This window comes from Sus scrofa, chromosome 1, assembly GCF_054392235.1.
Source record: "Sus scrofa isolate SSC_HxYL_T2T_F1_AM1 chromosome 1, Sscrofa_HxYL_maternal_Yorkshire_Landrace_v2.0, whole genome shotgun sequence".
In the NCBI taxonomy this organism is placed as follows: Eukaryota; Metazoa; Chordata; class Mammalia; order Artiodactyla; family Suidae; genus Sus; species Sus scrofa.
This window is the reverse complement of record NC_139383.1, coordinates 266,523,589-266,545,000: the sequence shown is the minus strand read 5'-3', so window position 1 is coordinate 266,545,000 and position 21,412 is coordinate 266,523,589. Positions and strand designations below refer to the sequence as shown.

General features: G+C 44.7%; 1 long non-coding RNA gene across 7 annotated transcripts in view; it reads right to left on the bottom strand.

The window, feature by feature from the left end:
- The window catches only part of LOC102161373 (uncharacterized), a 358,117-nt gene that overhangs the window by 237,563 nt on the left and 99,142 nt on the right, over positions 1 to 21,412 (bottom strand). For 3 of the 7 annotated variants that reach the window (XR_014825984.1, XR_014825974.1, XR_014825967.1), the window contains one exon: positions 34 to 189. The exons of 2 other annotated variants lie outside the window; for them this stretch is intronic. This is a non-coding gene — a long non-coding RNA (uncharacterized LOC102161373). Of the gene's footprint in view, positions 1 to 33; positions 190 to 14,173; positions 14,337 to 21,412 lie in introns of those variants that run through there. 2 more of the 7 variants (XR_014825986.1, XR_014825985.1) reach the window with 2 other exon arrangements.

The window sequence follows — 21,412 nt, the reverse complement described above, 5'->3', positions numbered from 1 at the left end:
AACTTCCGTTTAAATTTCAGCTCTGCCACTTACCCCCAGGTGACTTGGGGCAAGTTGCTTGAACACCCTAAGTTTCATTGTTCTTACATTCAACGTGATGATAATATCCCATTCTCAGTGCTGTTGTGAGGCTGAATGTGATCATCCATCAGAGGCAGTGAACCTGAGGTTGTCAATGAGTAGCTCTTCCTAATAGTAATGGAAGCAAAAGTGGGTTGATTCCTTAGTATGTACCAGGCAGGTGGCTGAAGCATTTACATACCTTATCTCTTTTAGTCCTCACACTGGCCTCTAAGACTGGGTCGACTAGTACACCCATTTATTTTATTTTATTTTTATAATGATTTTTATTTTTTTCCATTATAGCTGGTTTATGGTGTTCTGTCAATTTTCTACTATACAGCAAGGTGACCCAGTCATACATACATGTATACATTATTTTTTTCTCACATTATCATGCTCCATCATAAGTGACTAGATATAGTTCCCAGTGCTATACAGCAGGATCTCATTGCTTATTCACTTCAAAGGCAATAGTTTGCATCTATTAACTCCAAATTCCCAGTCCCTCCCACTGCTTTCCCCTCCCCCTTGGCAACCACAAGTCTGTTCTCCATGTCCAGGATTTTCTTTTCTGTGGAAAGGTTCATTTGTGCCATATATTAGGTTCCAGATACAAGTGATATCAAATGGTATTTGGCTTTCTCTTTCTGACTTCACTCAGGATGAGAGTCTCTACTTCCATCCATGTTGCTGCAAATGGCATTATTTTGTTCTTTTTTATGGCTGAGTAGTATTCCTTTGTATATATATACCACAGCTTCTTAATCCAATCATCTGTCGATGGACACTTAGGTTGTTTCCATCTCTTGGCTATTGTGAATAGTGTTGCAATGAACATGTGGGTGCATGTGTCTTTTTCAAGGAAAGTTTTGTCCAGATATATGCCCATGAGTGGGATTGCTGGGTCATATGATAGTTCTATGTATAGTTTTCTAAGGTATCTCCAAACTGTTCTCCACAGCAGTCGTACCAATTTACATTCCCACCAACAGTGCAGGAGTGTTCCCTTTTCTCCACACCCTCTCCATCATTTGTTATTTGCAGCATGCCCATTTAACAGGAGGGAAAAGAGAAGCTCAGAGAGGTCAAATAATGGTTCCAATGTCCCACACTGGTCTGTGTGGAGCTGCACTCTAAGTCTGATTCTGTCCCATGTCAGAACTTGGGCTCTAACCATGACCTTGAGCTGCCTCACACATTGCCTCCACCCCTCCTCCCCACAGTGGGAACATCAAGATCATGCAAAGTTATAATCATACACAAGGTCACACCACAGATCACTGGTCACTGGACCACCGTGGCTAGGCAACATGGCTCAATACCTCCACTCTTTTTTTTACAACTGGAAATGATATGTAATTGGAATTCATGGACCGTCTCAGTGACACTGACACTGTTATTTTTCTGTTGCCAGTGACTTAGCTTTTCCCTGAAGACCCGCGAGAGAGGGAAACCACAAAGTCCCTCTATGTTCTGGCACCCAGCACCCAGCCCATCCCCAGGAAGGTTCAGAGGTGTCAGAAAACACACTTGGCTCTGCAGTGGGCTGGAGAATAGTGATGTGTGGTCTGGTTCCTGTCTCACCACCTCTGTCAAAGTATAGAATGTGTGGGTCACGCCCATCAGGGCATCTGGACTCTGTCACCGCCCCCAGGATCCATGCCAATCTGGACCAGCTGTCAGAGTTAAAGAATCTCAGGGCTGAAGTGAAGCTGAGCTGTCCACACTGATGGAATGAAGATGGGTAATAATACAACATCATCGTCACCCAAACTGACTGAGGCTTCCCTAGGTGACAGCACCTCGGGGAAGGACTCTGCCTTCATCCTCTCATTTCGTAATCATGACACTGCCACAGAAAACAAGACATTTCTGTTTCATACATGAAAATAATGAGGCTTAACAAGCTGTCCAACAATTCTAAGAGTTATATGACACTTCACAGTCAGTGGTTCCAACTCCCCACCTTCTCAGTTGATAATATCCATTAACTATTATTTTTAACCTCCCCTTCCGTCTCCTTAGAGTGTTCCCCTGGGTGTTGGGTGAAATACCCAGACAGACAGATACATCTGGGGAGAATCCACTCTTGAACACAGACTGTGTCAGGCACTTACTACACAGCTTCTGAAGTATTCCTCACAAGACTGCGTACCAGCATTTGCTCTTCCAATCAGGACAATGAATGAGGCTCAGTGAGGGTAAATGACAAGCCCAGAGGACACATCTGTGAGCAGGAGCACCTGAGCCCCTCGGACCCTACGCCCATGCTTTTTCCACTGGCCAGGAGAGCAAGCTAACAAGACAATAAAAGAAAATAATAAGCAGGATCAAGGGCCTGGGCGATTCACCAATTAGATGACATATCCTAGAAAAATGTGGCAGTCTGTTTCTGTCTGTCAGAGGCTGAAACCAGAAAATGAATAACAATATGGAAAAAAAAAAAAAGCAAAGGTCAGAAAAGCCGTTGATCTTCCTGAACCTCCCCCATGGCTTCAGATGGGAGAAAGGGCTGCGCCTGTTTGAACTGAACCTTTGATTAACTAGTTGGTTCATTCCATCACTCATATTTACTGCTTGCTTGCTTTCTGCTGGGCACCATATTAGGCCTAACGATGTGAGAATCTTCAGAACACAGTGTCTGGCCCAAAGGAGGCACGCATACACTACTTAAGGGAGGAAAGAAGTGAGGGAAAGAGAAAATAAATGAGAGAGTTTTGTCTCTGTCTTCAAAGAGTACAAAGTCTAATAGGAAACCTGATGCAGAACAGTGACTCCAGTTATTAGCTATCAGTTGTGATGCGGGCTATGAAGGAAGAAGGAAAAAACAAATCTCCTGCAAGGCTCCCCACAGGAAATGACTTTCAAGTTGAGATCTGGAAGACACATTTTCGTTGAATGGCAGTCATAACTTTCAAGAACAAAGATGGGCTAGACAGAAGCGTGCAAAGGCTCGAGGTGCTGGGACCTCTTCAAGGGTTCAAATGTCTCAGAGAAACAGCAGTAATGATGGTGGGTCTCTGTGTGGGAACGCAGAGGGCAGCAGGAAAGGATGGTCAAGAGATGACCCTGGAGGAGTTCCCGCTATGGCACACTGGGTTAATGATCTAGTCTGTCTCTGTGGAACCACCAGTTCAATTCCTGGACCCGTGAAGTGGGTTAAGGATCTGGCATTGCTGCAGCTGTGGCATAGGTTGCAGCTCCAGCTTGGATTCGATCCCTGGCCCAGGAACCCCCCTATGCCATTGGGTGTGGCCAAAAAAGAAAACAAACAAACAAACAAAAAAAAAGATGATATCCTGGGGAGACTGACAAGAGGCTAGGATTTTTTAAAATATATGGAAAGAGTCTAAAAATGTGGATTTCTAGGGAATTTCTGTTGTGGCTCAGCAGTAACAAACCTGACTAGGATCCATGAGGACCTGGATTTGATCCCTGGCCCTTGCTCAGTGGGTTAAGGCTCCGGCACTGCCATGAGCTATGGTGTAGGTTGCGGCTACAGCTTGGATCTGGCACTGCTGTGGCTGTGGTGTAGGCCAGCAGCTACAGCTCTGATTTGACCCCTAGCCCGGGAACTTCCATATGCCACAGGCGCAGTCTTAAAAAGCAAATATTAAATAAATAAATAAGCTGTAAACAATAAGAACATATGGATTTCTTGAAAGAGCTGAAAGCTATCAAAAGATTCTCAGCAGGAGGGCAATGCCTATATATTTGCCTGCTGTACATAGAAAGGATCAGAGCAGTTGGGAGCAAAAAGATAAGAAAAGAAAGAGGCTACTGCCATAAGCCCCGTGGGAAACAATGACGACCTAAGTTAAGGCAATTTTGGTGTCAGAAGTCTCATGTTCCAAATCGGACAACTGGAGATTGTTCTGAATATTCTGAAGCCTTCAGCAAGACTCTGATGCCAGAATTAATGGTGTATCTTCCATAATGATGTACCTCTGTAGACCCAACTATAAGTTTTTTCAAATACGATAGCTGGAGCAATAAAATTCTCTCCCCTTACATAAAGATTATAAATGACAGTGTGTTCCCACTTATACCCAGATACGTCTGCTATCCAACAGGCATTCAAAAAAGGCAGGCTTTCTCTAGATTCCCCAAATAGGTCTTTGAAGTGAACAGGAGAATTATAATCAGCATCTTCCTTTTACAGATGGGAAAACTGAGGCTTGAAGACGTTAGTAAGTGCTTGAGGGTCCAAGAAAATTCCAGAGTCAGGAATAAAACTAAATTTCATGGGGTCCTGGCTTGGTATTCTATGCATCTCCATGCCAGAGTCCAAGGGCATAATTCTTAGCACCTACAGACAGGACTTTGAGCTTGTATCTTAATAACAGTCAATCAAAATGTACTGTCTAGACAAGGTTTTAAAGGAGGGTTTGAAGGCAAGGTACGCAAACAGAGCTGAGAGGCAGGAGGGAGGCAAGGGAGCTTGAAATACCTTAAGGAGGCAAAAAAAAAAAAAAAAAAAAACCCTAAGACGGTCTCTTCTCCAAAGCTGACTCTCAATCTGGCTCCTGGTGTGCTAAATCCATATTTGTGCATGTTTATTCCCACTGACAAAAATGAAGGTCTGCTCATTGTCCCTGCGCCTGGCTCACTCTCCTGGCCTCCGCAGACGCCAAGCCCCACACGTGCCACCAGTCCATCCTCAACACTGGCACTTGCTGAGCCAGAGCTGGCGGCCAACAATAATTGCTCAGGAGTCTGGGCCACCAGCTTCTATATCCTGGGAGAATGCCCCCCTCCGAAGAATAAGAGGAAAGACACAGATGGTGAAATCTATCTTTCTACCTCCTGAAAACCCACATCCTGCCAGGATCTCCTTGGCTCTGGATATAGGCTTTTCCTCTCAGTCTCCCTTCCTAGACCACGTGGAGATGAAGTCAGCCTCCTGGCTCCTTCGGCTCATCCCCTGCTGCTCAGCTCAGCCCACAGCTCTCCCACACGGAGCAAGGTTGACGACGGGCTGCCGGGAAGAGGAGCCGTTGGGAGAGGCAGACCAGGAGGCACAGAGAACATGGTTAGACCTCCGCCCCCAGCCCCCCGGGGTCGACAATGTTCCTGTGCACCTGTCCTGTGCTTCCCCATGGAGGATCACATGCTCACCCTGTTCACTTTGGCAGAGACACGCGATATACTTTTGTATGAGCTGAAGTGGCATGTGTCACTTCTAAAAGCAGCTTCTCAGAGCCAATGTGTGGCTGCTCTGTTGTTCTCTGCTCCTGCTGCCCATGCTCCAGACAGAAGCTGCTCATGCAGCTTGGGTCCCAGGCTGAGGCTGAGGTGAACCCAAACCATAGCTGAGGACGACGGCCACATAGCAGAGTAGAGAAATAAACACAGTGGCTGCACATGGAGACTTAGGGGCCATTTGTTACCTAAGCATAACCTAATCTATCCTGACCATCTCTGACTCCCTTTTTGCCCTTCTTCTCCACCTCACTTAAGTGGGCAATATGCGTCCCCTCTGGATTCCCTGAACACCCTCTGTGTGTCTCTGTGCCATAGCATATGTGGATATGTTGAGCATCTGTCCACCAACCCCGGGTTCTATATCTTGATCTGTATCTACAGAGTTCCTGACATATGGATTCCACTTAATAAATGCTTATTGAACTTATTTACTTATTGCTGCAATTAATGTCTTGTATTTTCCCTTCTTTGGGCATAACCTTGTACCCCTCACTCTGGAGAAATAAATGTAAAAACCAATGTTTTCTTCATAAAGTTCCCAGGAGAGCAGGGATGGCACTGTGCCTTATTCATCTCTTCTGTAAAAGCTGGAAAAGTGACCAAGAATGGCCATCTAACTTGGTTCTAGACAATGAAATGTAAGTGGAAGTCTTCTGGGCATTCTAGGAAAATTTTGCATTTCTGATAAAAAGATTGAATGCAGCTAGTGTCCCATTCCCCTTGTTCCTGATCTGAAGTTGAATGAGATGCCTGGAACTGTGGCTGCCAACATAACATGGTTATGGGAAAAAACAAAAAAAGCAGATACCAGCCTTGACAATGTTAGAGCCAGACTTCCTCAGAGGTGAAAAAACAAATAAATCCTGAGTTGTTCTTCCATTGTTAGGTTTTTTGTCACTAGCAACCAAATACCTCCTAACTGATACAGGAAATAAGGCTGTTTATGTTTCAAACACCAACCTTTGTCACTTGCCTTCATTGTCTTAACGCCTACTGACCTTTCAAGTCTCGGTTGGTCACAATAGTCTTCCGAAAGTCTACTTTGTAAATCAAAGCACAAACCCTAGATGTATTCTGCCTGGATGAATAAAACAAACTCAATTCTAGGTGGATACATGTGCCACGTGAATTTTCTAAAAAGAGCTAGTTGTGTTATCCCTACATGTCAATTCCCAAGTGCCAAATTGTCAAATTCTGCTCTGATCTCTGGTGTCTGCTAGATGTCTCCAATGAATCCATTCTCTCTGGATTGGACATCATATGCATTTTCCCATCAGAACTTGAGTATCCATCCCTTCTGTAAACTGCCAGGAGCTTGGCTGTAACCTGGGATCAACCTGAGATGTCAGACCAGCAGCAGGATCTCCAGGATCTAGTACACACTCCAGATCGCTGGATATGTTCAGACCCAAAGATGTCTGTGAGGATGGTCTTAGCTGTTGTACACCACTGGGGAATTCCTGAATATTTCCTAATTATATCTCTCTCCAGTTCTTCTTGGCATGGGACTTGGACTAAATATGCTCCCTGATTAGCTTCTGCAAAAGCTATAAATTATACTGTTGTCTGGCCCAGCAACTGGGTCATTCCAGAAAACCAACTGAACTAAATGTGCCCCCCGATTAGCTTCTGCAAAGGTTATCAATTACACTGCTGTCTGGCCCAGCAACTGGTCATCCCTCCCCCAACTGGGTCATCCCAGAAAACCATCACATCTCATGGTTTCTTGGAAACACAAGACTTCGGTTCAAACCCCCTACCCCAAAGAAAGGAGAGGCACCTCAAAAAAAGAAGTTGGAGTGTAAAGACATCTTCCAGATCCTCATGCATGGAGACCACGGTATAAGCAGGGCTAAAGCACAACCTATGGACTCAGATAACCAGGGTTCAAACCCCTTAATAGCTACGTGACCTGGAAAAGGTCTAAAATAATGAAATAATCTCACTGGAGCTTAGGTTCTCATCTAGAAAGTGGGAATTATAACACTACCTACCTAATGGATTGTGGTGAGGGTCAACTAAGCTCACATATGTAAAATGCTTAGCACACAGTAATTGCTCAATAAATTTCAGCTGGCACCATCAAGCTACAAAGATAGAAGTAAATTTCTCGGTCTCTAGCATCAAAGCCAGGAGCTGCAATGAACCTTTGGAACATGAAAACTGCCATGTGAGTAGACAACCCAAGGAAGGAATCAGAGAAGAGGACAGCATAATGCCAATTAAAAATTAGATTGGCCAAGATACAATTCTAAAAGCCAGATTTGTTAACTCATAGGAAATGTCCCTGGCAGAGGATCAAGTAACCCAATTTGGAGAACTAATTAGACTGTAGACGGGAAACAACGATGACTAAAAGGAAAAGAGGGTAGCTCCGTGCTGTAGCTGAGAGCACTTCCTCATTGCGCTCCTGTTCTCTCGGGGATGACCTCAGCTTAGGCTTAAGAATCTGGTCTCCTCCACGGAGATGCTGAACAGCTGCAGTTCATTTTCAATTCCTGTAAGAAAGCTGGATACAAGAAGCTAGGGCAAGAACGCAAGGACGTGACATCAAGAGAGGCCATGTTCACCAGGGGGCCCACGGAAATGAGTAGATGCAGAGGCATCCACGATTCCTGGGCTGAAATGTAAAGGAGGAAACTGCAATGTGATGAGATGAACTTCTCCAAGTAAGAATTCCCTCTGTTTCAACTTGGAACGGGTTAAGGTACGTCGTGGTTGTGTTGGCTAGATGTGTGCATCTGGGCCCAGGGCTGGGAGCTTGCTACCTCCAACTAGTTGGCTAAGTGACCTTGGTAAATACCTTCCCTTCCCTTCCCTGGGCTTCAGGTGCCCTAAGTGTAAAGTGAGTGAGCTGGACCACTCCAGATCTCCCCCAGCTCTAGATAGACATGACCTGTAGCCATAAAGAAATCTGGGGCTAAGAGATGCAAACCATTGCATTTGGAATGGATAAGCAATGAGATCCTGCTGTATAGCACTGGGAACTCTATCTAGTCACTTGTGATGGAGCCTGATGGAGGATAATGTGAGAAAAAGAACGTATGTGTATATGTGTGTGACTGGGTCACTCTGCTGTACAGTAGAAAATTGGCAGAACACTGTAAACCAGCTATTATAGAAAAAATAAAAATCATTATAAATAAATGCAGAAATAGATGAATAAACGAATGAATGAATAAATACATAAATAAATCACACAATGGCCAAAAAAAGAAACATAAATAACTGACTGGTACTGTGGTTTTAAAAGGCCCAACAAATGACACACCATTCTTCTCCCCAAAGTCAGAACCAGTTGCACAAGGGAAATTAGTCATAGTTAAACAAAAGAATCCAAATGTCAGCTTCGTCCGATGGAAGTTTGGTTTGAGAATCTGGTTTAGGTTTGTGAAATCATGGGCTTCCTAACACCGCACCTGAAGTTAGCATAGGGAGCATCCATTCAAGGCATCTCTGCATAACTGCATATCCGCCTCTGCCCCAGGCAGCGAGACAACTTTTTTAACCACAGGGCAGGAAGTGGACGAGAACATTGCCCCTCTGCAGGCAGGCAGATCCAAAGGAAGAAAGGAGAAACCATCTAAGGAGTGGCTCTCAAAGCTGAGTAGGCATTACAACAATTTCGTGGGCTTAATACTGATTCAATAGGCTGGGGGTGGGAGGAACCTGAGAATTTACATTTCAAACATCTCCCGCAGCACTACTGATGCTGCTGGTCCTGGACCAATTGAGAAACACTAATCTTAGTATGTCAATAACTTCTCCCAAACTCAGCAACCTGATCAAGTCACTGCTCCCCTGCTGGGGGGCATTGGGGAGAGGAGTCTCTGGGGACCCAGGCAGGTTCTCTTCACATGGATTCTCCACCGGTTCTCCCCCCCAACACTACCTGTAGGGAAACTTACTCTTGTAGTACATACTGATTTACTGACAAAAAATAAAGGAAAGCAATGCTATTATCACTGTGCTTTTACTATGTTAACTATAAGAACTGATCCTCCATTAGAATACCCATGTAATTCCTAAGAATAGTTATGCTACTCTTCTGATTAAAAATAAAGTTTTATAATTTTCAATATGGTGGCCTCAAATGAAAGAGCATAACAAACAGATGGAGTAGGAGGCGAATTCTTACAGCTCTTGTCCTTGAAACTATAAGCAATGTTGAATTAAATACTGCCCTAGACGTTACACTCATGCTACCGATTTTAACAGTCGGCCACCTTCATTAAGAAACATCAAGGGGAGTTCCCGTCGTGGCGCAGTGGTCAACAAATCCGGCTAGGAACCATGAGGTTGCGGGTTCGGTCCCTGCCCTCGCTCAGTGGGTTAACGATCCGGCGTTGCCGTGAGCTGTGGTGTAGGTTGCAGATGCGGCTCGGATCCCGCGTTGCTGTGGCTCTGGCGTAGGCCGGTGGCTACAGCTCCGATTCAACCCCTAGCCTGGGAACCTCCATATGCCGCGGGAGCGGCCTAAGAAATAGCAACAACAACAACAAAAAAGACAAAAAAAAAAAAAAAAAAAGAAACATCAAGGGGCTTAGTATCTTCTGATCCACTTTTTGTGTGCTGGCAAAAGCCCTTGTACCAGGAGTTACAAGATCAGGATTATAGTACACCTTGGTTATTTTTTCAGTTGGGTGACCTTGGGTATGTCACATCCCCTTTCTGATACTCTTTCCCCATCTCTAAGGGACAAATGAAACCTCTAACCTTTCTCTGCCCAGCTTTGAGTACCTTCTATTTTTGCATGCTACAGGTTCATTTGGTGCTTGTTGATTGGGAGCGCTTAAAATCAAGTAATTCATCTCATTAAGTAAAGAAGGAAAAAAATCATGGATGCTAGAGAGGTAGAAGACTAGTGAAATGCTGCCTGTCACCTTGGCTTTCTTTTCAGCCTAAATTGATGTGATTAAAGAAGAGTCACTCACACCCCCAGGTCCAGAGAAGAGCTCTTTATGCTGAACAGGCAGCTGGAAGGAGTTTAAACATTCCTCCATCTTTAGAACTTCTCCCAGGGTTGAAAAAGCTAAATCAAATCAAAATGTGTCATCATCAAATACTCAAGAAGGATAATTTTCATCGTGCAACTATTAGGAGAGCATGGTTCCTCTGCCTGCTTAAGGAAATACCTGCTAGGAAGATTTGGAAATAGGTAAAGAGGAACCAGTAGATGTATCTACTTTTATCTGATAAAACTGACATTTGGAGTCTCTTGTTTAAATGTGACTCTAATTTCAGTTATGCTGTTGGTCCTGAATTTGAAGAGAAGGAATGGAGTGTCATTTGTTGGCCCCTTAAGACCACAACAAGAGTCACTGACTTATGTTTCTTTATGGCCACAGGTCCCATCCATCAAGAGCTAAGGGAGATGTGGAGTGGTCCAGCTCACTCACTTCACACTTAGGGCAACTGAAGCCCAGAGAGGGGAAGACTTTTACCATGTCATTTAGCCAGCTAACTAGAGGTGGAAGGCTCCCAGCCCTGGAACAGAAAGAGGGAGGTGCATCAAGGGTCACTTTAAAACCCATTAGTTGTACGAGCATAGGGGTTGGCTAAGACCTCGCATCCCGTACCCACAAATGGGAGCCAGCTATTACATCTGGGCAGGGCATGGAGGCTTGGAAGCTGCTAGAGCTGAAGCCCAGGCATGGACAAGAGCATGGTGGCAAAGGGGGATGGAGCTAGAGAAGGGAGGCTTCTAAAGACACAACCCACGGGAAGCCGAAAATTTAAGAGACAGAAAAGGAACATTCAGAGCTGTCATAGCAGAAGGACAGTGCAAACAGATGCCAAAAGAGATGTGGGTTTCAGCAAGGACCAATTAACATTTTCCATTTCGGTGCTGAGTTCTAAGAAAATAAGAACCAGAAAGATGGCCACTGGGTTTCGTAATATGAAGACTGGATTGACCTCAGTGGGAACAGACTCAGAGAAGGGGGTAGAGGGAAAAGCCCGAACAAGATGAAGTGACAAGTGACTGTTGGGGGTGGGGGGTGAATGTAGACTCTGCCGGGGTACATTTAACAGAGGCTGACACTCAGTATGTGGTCAGAAACATGGGAATAGAGAAGAAAGAAAGAAAGTGATGAAGGAAAAACAGAGGAATGTGTATTCCAGGAAGAGAAGATGTCACGCATTGCACACTAGAAGGATGAGAGGCTAAGGTTTCTGTAGAACTCCTTTAGGTAAATTAATGCTTATGTATTATTCAAAGACATGTATCCATGAATTAAATTACAAATGTGGAGAGACAACAAAGAGAAAGGTCTCTCCTCCCTCGGGACAGATTCTTTGCATCTTTGGCACATTTTCTATTCCATCTAAATATTTATGGTGAGAGCTTTACTTGGAATTGCACCACCTCCTTGAAGGGATGTTAGCAACATGACAAAGAACCAGGGTGAGATGAAGAATGTAGGATGCGTGGTGAGGTGGGTGGGATCGCCCGGCTCAGGGGTTCTGAGCACCACATTTTCCAGAGAGATGCCTGGATGGAATTTGACCTTATGGACAGGAATGAATTAATCATAGTCTGTGGGAACATCTCAAGATGGCCATCAGAATGATTCATTTTGCTAGCTTTATCTCTCTGTGTGTTGATGTTGTGATATTGTCAGTGATGCCTCCCAGGGAGAAGATGGAAGAGCCCTTCATTTGACTTCCTTCTGCTTTTTCTGACCCACCTGGCCCATGGCCTGGCCTTACCGACATCTCCATCCCCACCGCTTCCAGCAGTAACCCTCCCTAAGGCCACTCCACCTACGCTGGATTCCCCTGTTATTCAAATCCATCAGACTGGTCCTGATTCAAGACATCGGTCCTATTTCTTCCCCTCTGTCTAGAGAGCAGTTATTTAAGATATTTTCAGGGTTCTCCTCTATTTCTTCTCTGATTAAGAGACACCCCCTTGAAAAGGGCTTCCCTGGCCACTCTTTTTAAAGTAAATCTACAACCCCACATCATTCTCTAGAATTTCATCTTTTAATATTCTCCCACATTACTGCTACTTCAAATACTTTCGTATTTCTGTGTTTCATCTCTCCCGCTAGAGCGAACTAGCATGCCTTTCTTGGTGCTGCATCCCCTAATATCTGGAAGAGTACCTGGCACATAAGAAAGAGGTGGTCCAATAAATATTTGGTGATGGGTGAAATCATGAATCGATTTTGATTCATGAATCCTCCAGGAAGGCCCTTCTGTTTCCCAGGCTGGGGTTGGTGCCCTCATCTCTGCCTCTACCCCTTCCAGGCGTCTGTCTCATATGATTACGTAATGTGTTAGAATAAGACACCCTCGGGTCTGGCTATCCCACGCGTTGGTAAGTTCCCGATGTGCGCGAGGTGGCTGACTGCTCTCTGCCCCTCCAGCGACTCATACAGCATCGCTGTTCTGAACTGGACTTCATCACTGAAATGGACTTTGTCACCTCATCACTTCATTTCATGTTCTGAAAAGGACTTGATCCCTGGACTGAAGGGGAAAGGTTTTACATGCTGAAGACCAATAACTGCCAGCCAGGAAAAGAGTAGTAGGACAAGGAGTTCCCGTCGTGGCGCAGCAGAAACGAATCTGACTAGGAACCATAAGGTTGCAGGTTTGATCCCTGGCCTTGCTCAGTGGGTTAAGGATCCTGCGTTACCATGAGCTGTGGTGTGGTCACAGACATGGCTTGGATTTGGCGTTGCAGTGGCTCTGGCCTAGACCAGTGGCTACAGCTCCGATTCGATCCCTGGGAATCTCCATATACCGCGGGTGCGGCCCTAAAAAGATAAAAAAAAAGACGAAAGAAAAAGAGAGTAGTGGGACAAAAGGTGGACTTTGGCGATTTAGCAATGACTCGCAAAGAAGAAGAGACAGCACTGCCAAAAGCTACATTTTAAACCAATCAACAAAATATTTAAGCAACCATTCAGAGTGAAGTGCCTGGTCAGCAGGAAACATCATGAACTGAAGGGCAGCCAACCTCTATGCTGGCTGTGGCCTTTCCCTCTCTGGGCCATTCCCATCTGTACAGTGAAAAGATTAGACCATGTGGTGTCTAAAGGTGCCCACATGATGCTGGCATTCGACATACCTAGAACAGCGAGTACTGCAATGGCGTAAGAAAGACACTAAGAATTTGGAGAACAGATTTGTGGTTACCAAGGGGGAGGGGGAGGGAGTGGGATGGACTGGGAGTCTGGGGTTAGTAGTTGCAAACTCTTGCCTCTGGAGTGGATAAGCAATGAGATCCTGCCATATAGCACTGGGAACTATATCTAGTCACTTGTGATGGAGCTTGATGGAAGATAATGTGAGAAAAAGAATGTATATGTATGTGTGACTGGGTTGCTTTGCTGTACAGTAGAAAACTGACAGAACACTATAAACCAACTATAATGGAAAAAAAATAAAAATCATTACATTAAAAAAAAAGAAATGTCAAAAAAAAGAGGAAAATACCAGGAAAGCATACCCTACTCTCAGAAAAGGCAACCATGTAGGATCTGGACTCAAACCCAATTGGGTCTGAACTCAGGCACTGGAATTTAACAAACGTGAATTTAGGAAAATGCGTTAGTCTAAGCATCTGTAATAGGAAATCAGTAATTCCTAGCTCAATGGATGGTAACTTGCTTTGCCCTTCTTCGTGTATCCCACGACTAGCCTTTATAGTCAAGATGACTTAAGAACCAGAAGATTCTTTTACCAATGCTATCTAGCAGTTTGGACATCTCAAGTGCTGCTGCAGCTTCAGCTGACCCCACTGTCACAGGAGACAGCCTCCCTTGCAAGGCTAAAATTTTCCAGGATTCCCCCTTGAAGCCTCTGAGAAGACTCCATTTTTGTTACCCAGGAAGCTTCTGGAACCATTTCTTTTGCTAGAATTCCATGGTAAGCATTCTTAGAGATGACTTACCGCCTGTCACAACACTCTGCAATTCCCCCTTCCAGAAGGGATTCCTGTAGAATGAGGTCAGTTTCTCACTAACCGAGACTTCCATTTCTTCAGCCCTTTCAGTCTTGCTGTTAAGATGCTGAACAACTGCCTCTGGCCATATCAACGGGGTTGCTTCCAACAGCTGTGGGAGCAAAATGTTCCAACAGCTTTAAGAAACCAAGCTGGGGGGATTCTGGGAGATAAAGCACAGACTCCAAATCCACTGGGGGAAATTCCAAGTTGGTAGATCCAGTAACCTTGAAACACAGCTAATGAGAAGCTCTTAGATGTGCTCCGAGAGGATTTGGAAATGGATACGAAGGGAAGGTACCTGTCCTCCTACAGATACTCCCCATTCATCAATGGAGCCCTGATGACAAGGAATGATGTGTCTTCTCATGATGCTTCCAGAATGTCGGGGACCCTTAAATGAGCTGAGCTAATAAGGACACTGTGGAGTGTATATAACCCCTTATGACAGAGCAGCAGCCACTCCTTTCTCCCAGGCATGTGGAAGCACAAGTCAGGGACTTACAGGTAAACATCCCCCACTAGTCTTTGCAAGAGCCCATGAACATCTCCAGGCACCCCGGGCATATACTCACCCTCATGCTCTCATATATTGCTGAATTATGTATACATTTGATAGCTTACTTTATCCTTAAGAGTTGAACAGATTAAAATAAAGACTCTTGGTCAACCAACAGAGGAAATGGCTCCTATTTCTCTCCTTAGCAGATAATAATTTCCCTGTGACTTCTTATGAAGATTAACATTTCAGAAATAGCAACAGAAGAGCTCCGTCTGATTCGGTCAATCATCCATCCAGTTACGCAACAGACCTGGGCAGAACCCCTGGGGAAGCAGAGGTTCTGAAGCTCTAGCACCCGGATTTCAGCCCAGCCTCCAGGGAAAGTCTCATCAATCTGCACCTCAGTTTTCTAAATCATAAAATGATTCAATAGTAACAGAACCTACCTCCTCGGCTTGTTGTGGGGCAGGGGGTGGAGATTAAGGGTCAACACAGGGAAAGTAGTGCTCAACACTGAGTAGAGGCAAGAGGAGATGTGTAGATAAATGAATGAATGTCTAAGATGAAACAGGGCTTTGGAGATCACCTAGAGCATGGCCCTTGTTATCCAGGGAGAGAGCACACGGAGAGGGCGCAAACCCAACTTGGGAGGGGGTGTCACGGAGGGCTTCCTAGGACATGTGACATCTACTTTTGGACTTGAAGAATGAGTTATTTGGATAGGGAAAAGGTATAAAAATGTTCTAGCGGGGAGAGGAGTGTGTGATCAAGAGACAGAAAGAGAATGTAGGTCAAAAAAAAAAAAGTTGGAGGTGGGATGGGGAGAAGAGTTGAGCCTGCAGAGAAGAGCTGCCACAGATGGCCTGGAGAGTGGGGTGATGGCCAGGGCCACATGGTCGGGTAGCTAGTGTCACAGTCCAGGAGCTCCTGAGCAAGGGCTGCTCTCTCATTTATTACTGTGTTTGTAGTACCCAGCACAAAGTCAGTCTGTCAATGATGGCTTAAATGAACAAGCAGTGAAGAATGAGCAGAATGCTTTTAGGAATTTGGACAAACTCTTTTTTTTAATGTCTTTTTAGGGCCACACCTGTGGCATAAGGAGGTTCCCAGACTAGGGGTCGAATCGGAGCTAGAGCCGCTGGCCTACGCCATAGCCACAGCAACCCCAGATCCAAGCCACGTTTGCAACCTACACCACAGCTCATGGCAACGCCAGATCCCCAACCCACTAAGCTAGCCCAAGGATCGAACCTGCGTCCTCATGGATACTAGTCAGATTCATTTCCACTGTGCCACGACAGGAGCTCCTGGACAAACTCTTTTTGTTTGTTTCTTTTCTTCTACATATTTTTTTAGGGTTTCTGTTATTTCTGAGTAGAGCCTATTTGGGTCTTACAGTGTCCAGAATAAAATTTATAGAAGTTTTTCTAAAGAATTCCCCAAAGATCTTCAGTTTCATGGAGCCAGCCTGGGGACATGTGCTTGGCATTTTATAGATAGGAGGGAAAAAAAAGGCTGATTCCAGAGAAGCATCAAGCTGAGCCCAAGTGATAAGAGAAGTGACTAGAGAAGGAAGAGCATTAAAAGAAACTCGTACACAAATCATCCTGTAACCATGCTGATTAGAAACCCAAAATAGACAACACAATTATTTTCTTCTGTGCTAATATTTCCTCATCACTGGCAGTTTAAAAGCTCTGGGAGCCTGGGGTTTGTGGACCTTTGAGTTGGGAGGTGGAACGACTGACCTCAGAGCATCACCTTGTAGCCAGTTCTCAGCAAAAACCATAGCACTGAGTGTGGGCTTCCGGAATCCTACGGAGACCTCTCATTCCAGTGCAGGGTTTCAATGAGATGAGGCTCCCTTAGGGGGCTGGCTGTTGGCTGACAAAAGAAAGAAACAGTGAAAGGAAATATTCATACCAGGCATGGTGCCAGACCTGGGGGTCACTGACGAAGGACCAGGCCACCAGGGGTCGGCCAATCAGTCATTTATGCAGCACCCGCTGTGCCTATGACTGACTTAGTCAACTGAGACCACAGTCCTGCCCAACACTTAGTGGCGTGGTGGGTAGAGACCGAAGAGGCCCTGTAGATATGAAGATATACTTGCAAAGGCTGGGCCTACTGTTATGCACTGCATACCCAAGCTAAACCTTCCAGTTCTTGTCTGGAAATTTTATCTTATTCCTAGTTATTTTTTTGGCTGCACTCATGGTATGTGAAGTTCCCAGGCCAGGGATCAAACCTGTGCCACAGAAGCCACCGGAGCCACTGCAGGGACAGCACCTGCACTTACTTAAACTGCCAAGCCACATGGGAAATTCTTATCTGGAAATTCTTTTTTTTTTAATTTATTTTTTAATTTTTTGGTCTTTTTAGGGCCGCACCTGTGGCATAAGGAGGTTCCTAGGCTAGGGGTCAAATCGGAGCTACAGCTGTCAGCCTACACCACAGCCACAGCAACCCCAGATCCGAGCCGCGTCTGCGACCTACACCACAGCTCACAGCAACGCCAGATCCTTAACCCACTGAGCAAGGCCAGGGATCGAACGTACATCCTCATGGATACTAGTCAGATTTGTTTCTGCTGAGCCACAGCAGGAACTCTTGGAAATTCCTTTAAAAAAAGAAAGACAGAAAGGATGGATGGAAGGAAGGAAGGAAGGAAGGAGGGAGGGAGGGAGGGAGGGATGGGGGGGGAGGGAAAGGAGGAAAGAGAGAGAAAAAAACCAAGTAGAAACCAAAAAAAAAAAAAAAATGTTGCTGTACAATGTAAATGAAATCTCGTATTTAAAGCACAGTTCCTCGCAACAACATGACTATTAAATTAGTGTCCTTCCTTACCCTTGCTCTTTGTTAATATAAAGGTCTTTTAAAATTCCCTTATTACTCAGTTCAGAGGTTCCAAAATGTGTGCACATGCATGTGTATTAGCCTGACTATTTTCCCCAAACAAATAAGGATTTAATAAAGACTTCACTGAGGGAACTGCCCCTGTGGGGGCGGACAAGGAAGATACCTGCTCCTGTTGAGTACATCCTGCTCACCTGGAAATGTCTTGATGGCTGTGCCCCTCCCTCCTTGTAAAAACCTTTAGTAGTCTTCAGTTTAACCTTTGAAAAATCAGAATCCCAGGGGTCAGGAGGATGGTGGGGTCAGTCACGCCTCAGGGAAAATCTTAGTTCTACCAGTGTGTGGGTCAGGAAATATTATTTAAGCCCTGAAACTCCATTTCCTTTGCCATAAATGAAGATAATATCTGTACCTCATAAAGGTTAAATATTAAAAGGCCTCATATACATGAAGTTGCCCAGCACAGGAGGTGCTCGTCCACTTCCTTCCTTCATTCACTTGTCCATTCAACAAATATGCATCAAGCATATCCAGTATGCCCACAGGTACCCTAGGGACCAAGGATGCTGTCGTGAGCTAAACAATGGCCCTGACCTCACAGAGACTTTAGTAGAGGACACAGGTAATAAAAAGATAAACAAATAGAATCTCCTGGCCGTAAAGAGTGCTATGAAGGAAAAAAAAAAAAAAAAAAAAGAAGAGCAATAGGATGAATCGTGGTAAGAGGGGAAGAGGGATGGTGCTAGACATAAATACAAGACGTTTTCCCCCTGTGCTCAGAGAGTTCTTCTTTTGAATCATAAACTCTCCCACCCTCTGATATGGGCCTCCAGGAAGCACGAATAAGAGGTTATAGTCTCTGCTGAACTGAATCATCTGACATCTTTTAAATAAAGCGGTAGACCCGGAGACAAGTACATGGTCAACAGGATGGACAGTTGGGGTGTCTCTCTGGAGACACTTGGAGACTCACAGCTATGCTGTCTCTGGTCTTGTCATAGTTGACACTACAGGGGCAACCGGTGGGGAATGAGACTTCCACCCAGAGGAGGCAGTCCTCAATAATGCCATCTTTGTTGCCGCAGAACCTCAGCGACCTTGTTCTGAGCTGGGTCCAAGTTGAGGGGAAAGAAGGGAACGGCCAGCTGTGAAAAGATCAATTTGTTTCCAATCCACTTTTTCTTGCAGTCAAAGAGGCACATTGGCTGTGTCTGTCAGGGACAGATGCCAAGTAGGGCACAGACTGAAGAAACACCCCCTGTTTGCACTGAAGCAGGGGCATTAGCCTCTGAGCAGGGTCTGAGGCATTAGCCACCCCCGGCCGCGTTGGTTTGAGGAGACACAGGTTGGGGCAGCCAAGAGGGATGCCCCGTTTCCAGTTCAAAATTATAACTATTCAACACCGCCGCCCCCCCCACCCCACCCCCCCCGCTTCTTCACAATTGAAAACAACCAGTGGAGAGCTGGAAGTGGGAGAGCCAGCCCCCCTATTCCATGATTAGGAGTATACATTGGTGTAACCTCTTCAGAGACCCATTTGGCAGTACTTATGGAAACTGAAAGTTGTGTTGCAGTGGTCCATTTCCAGGAATTCATCCCTCAGCTAAATTCTCAGAAGTGCACCAGGATGAATGCAGGAGGATGTTCACTGCAGCAATGTCTGCACTAGCAAACGTCTGGAATCAACTGAATATTATGGTGTAGCTAAAAAGAATGAGCTACATGCACAGTGATGGGGAAAGAGGTCCAAAAGAAAAAGGAGTAAAGCCATATATAATGTTCTATGTACAGGAAAATCATGTGTTATATATCATGTTAACTCCTCCATCAGCACGTACACCCTGTTGTCCTTCTGCTTATGCTTCTGTCTTTCCCCACCCCAGTCCCAAATGCAATAATCCCACATGGCAAAGGGCTCATGTCATAGAGAGATGGAAGAATAAAAGGCCTTGTAATCCTCTTCATTAACTCCACTCTGTAGCCTGTTTTCCTGGGCCAGGGTAAGGTAGACTTCATAGCCAGCTAGGTGGTAATTTGCTTAGATGGTTTATGACTTTTTTTTTTTTTTCTGAGCTCCATTTGAATGGGCAAGTAAAGCCAGACTCTTAGTATTTTCAGTTTTTCAGTCTCTTCATAATGGATGACCTATTTTCTTCCTTCAGCAAACAGCACAGAAAACAAATGTGACAGGATCTAACTCCCTAAATGAAAATAAAAAAACCAACCAACCAACAAAACAAGACAACAAACAGTTTGCACAATCAGAATTGGCTCCCTTTGGGCTTGAAAAACATCCAAAAATTTTTCCAGTAGCACATGTTACCAAGTTCATAGTGAGCATCAACTATTGAAGGAAAAAATAATTAGTTCTGTCCATCCTGCCACTGTGGGATTTTGATCAAGCTTTCTGCTCCCCCTGGGCTTTGGCTCTCCCTGTGGTCCATAGCATAGGACTATGTATACTAGGATTAACTCAAGGATGGCAAATGCAGAGCACCAGTACCACCTTACTCCCTGCTTCCTCCAACAGACACGACTAATCGATCACACTATTCTTTTCTACAGATCCTCTGAATCCTTCTTGGTATAGAAGGGCTACAAAAGCAGTCACAATTAATCCAGGTGGATATAAAAACATAATGCTTAATTACCTTCTCCAGATTAGATGATCTCTGAAGTTTATTCCACATTTGACATTCTGTTTCCATAATTCAAGAATTCATTTGAATCCTAGCTCATTCATGAAGTCAACCTAGATTGCTAAAACATAAGTTATTTTTCCCCACTGCTGAGTTACAGAATCTGGTTCGTATAAGTCAATATGAACTTGACTTCTGGCTGCTTCACATTCCTGTCCTATTGCTGACACCCGTACAACCATGCTGCCTCTCTGGGGAGAGAGAATATAACTATAGAAAAGATATTTCATATAGCTATTTTCAAACTGCCGTGCACTGTAGCCCCAGAGGCACCCAAGGATTTTTCCAAGGGCTCCGGCGGGCAGATAACTTTTAAGGAAATGTTCAGTTAACTTCCATTTGCACTCTTTCTCAAGACACTGAGCAGAAGGAGTCTCCTTTTCATAAATGCCTTTCTCCCACTTTACCAAAGGAAGCAAGCCATAAATCTCACTCATCCTGAGTTGCCTTGGGGGATGAAAATCTCCAAGGGACCAAACAAAGGTACAATTCAAGATTCTGCTGTAACTTGGAGAAAGTGAATGAGTAATGATTCAGTAACAAATCATTTTGCAAATCAGATGACTTCCAATGCTTTGGTTACAACAAAACCGAAGAGGAATCTAAATAAAAGATCAGTTGAGAAATCATTAAAAATGCTTTCCTGGTAATTAGCCCTATGTAATTTTGGCATACTACCTGGTAGGTGGTTTAACTCTGCTGTAACAATCTTCCCTTCTCTTTTATTTATTTCTGTGAAGAGGTTTCTCAGTGGTTACAACCAAAAACTGAAAACTAGGGAAAGAATTTATATAATATCATCTCGTGCTAGAATAAGGAATATTTCTCAGCATTGGTAGCAATGCCTTATCTGGGGAACACAAGCACAGCAATAAATATCTGTATCATTTCTGAGGATAGCCTTTCCTTCTAAGGTCAATTCCAGATCCTCTCCTTTCTGGGAAGATTGCTGAGCTGGGGTGAAGGCAAAGGTACGTGGTGGTAGGTAGGTCTCGTCTCCCTACTGCTGCTTCCATTTTAAAAAGAGGTTGATGTATCTGTTGACTGGTATTCAGTGAGCCCTACCCCGACGCCCACCCTGTACCAAATTCTAGGTTAGGATCTGGGATTTCAAGGTCAAGTAGACACAGA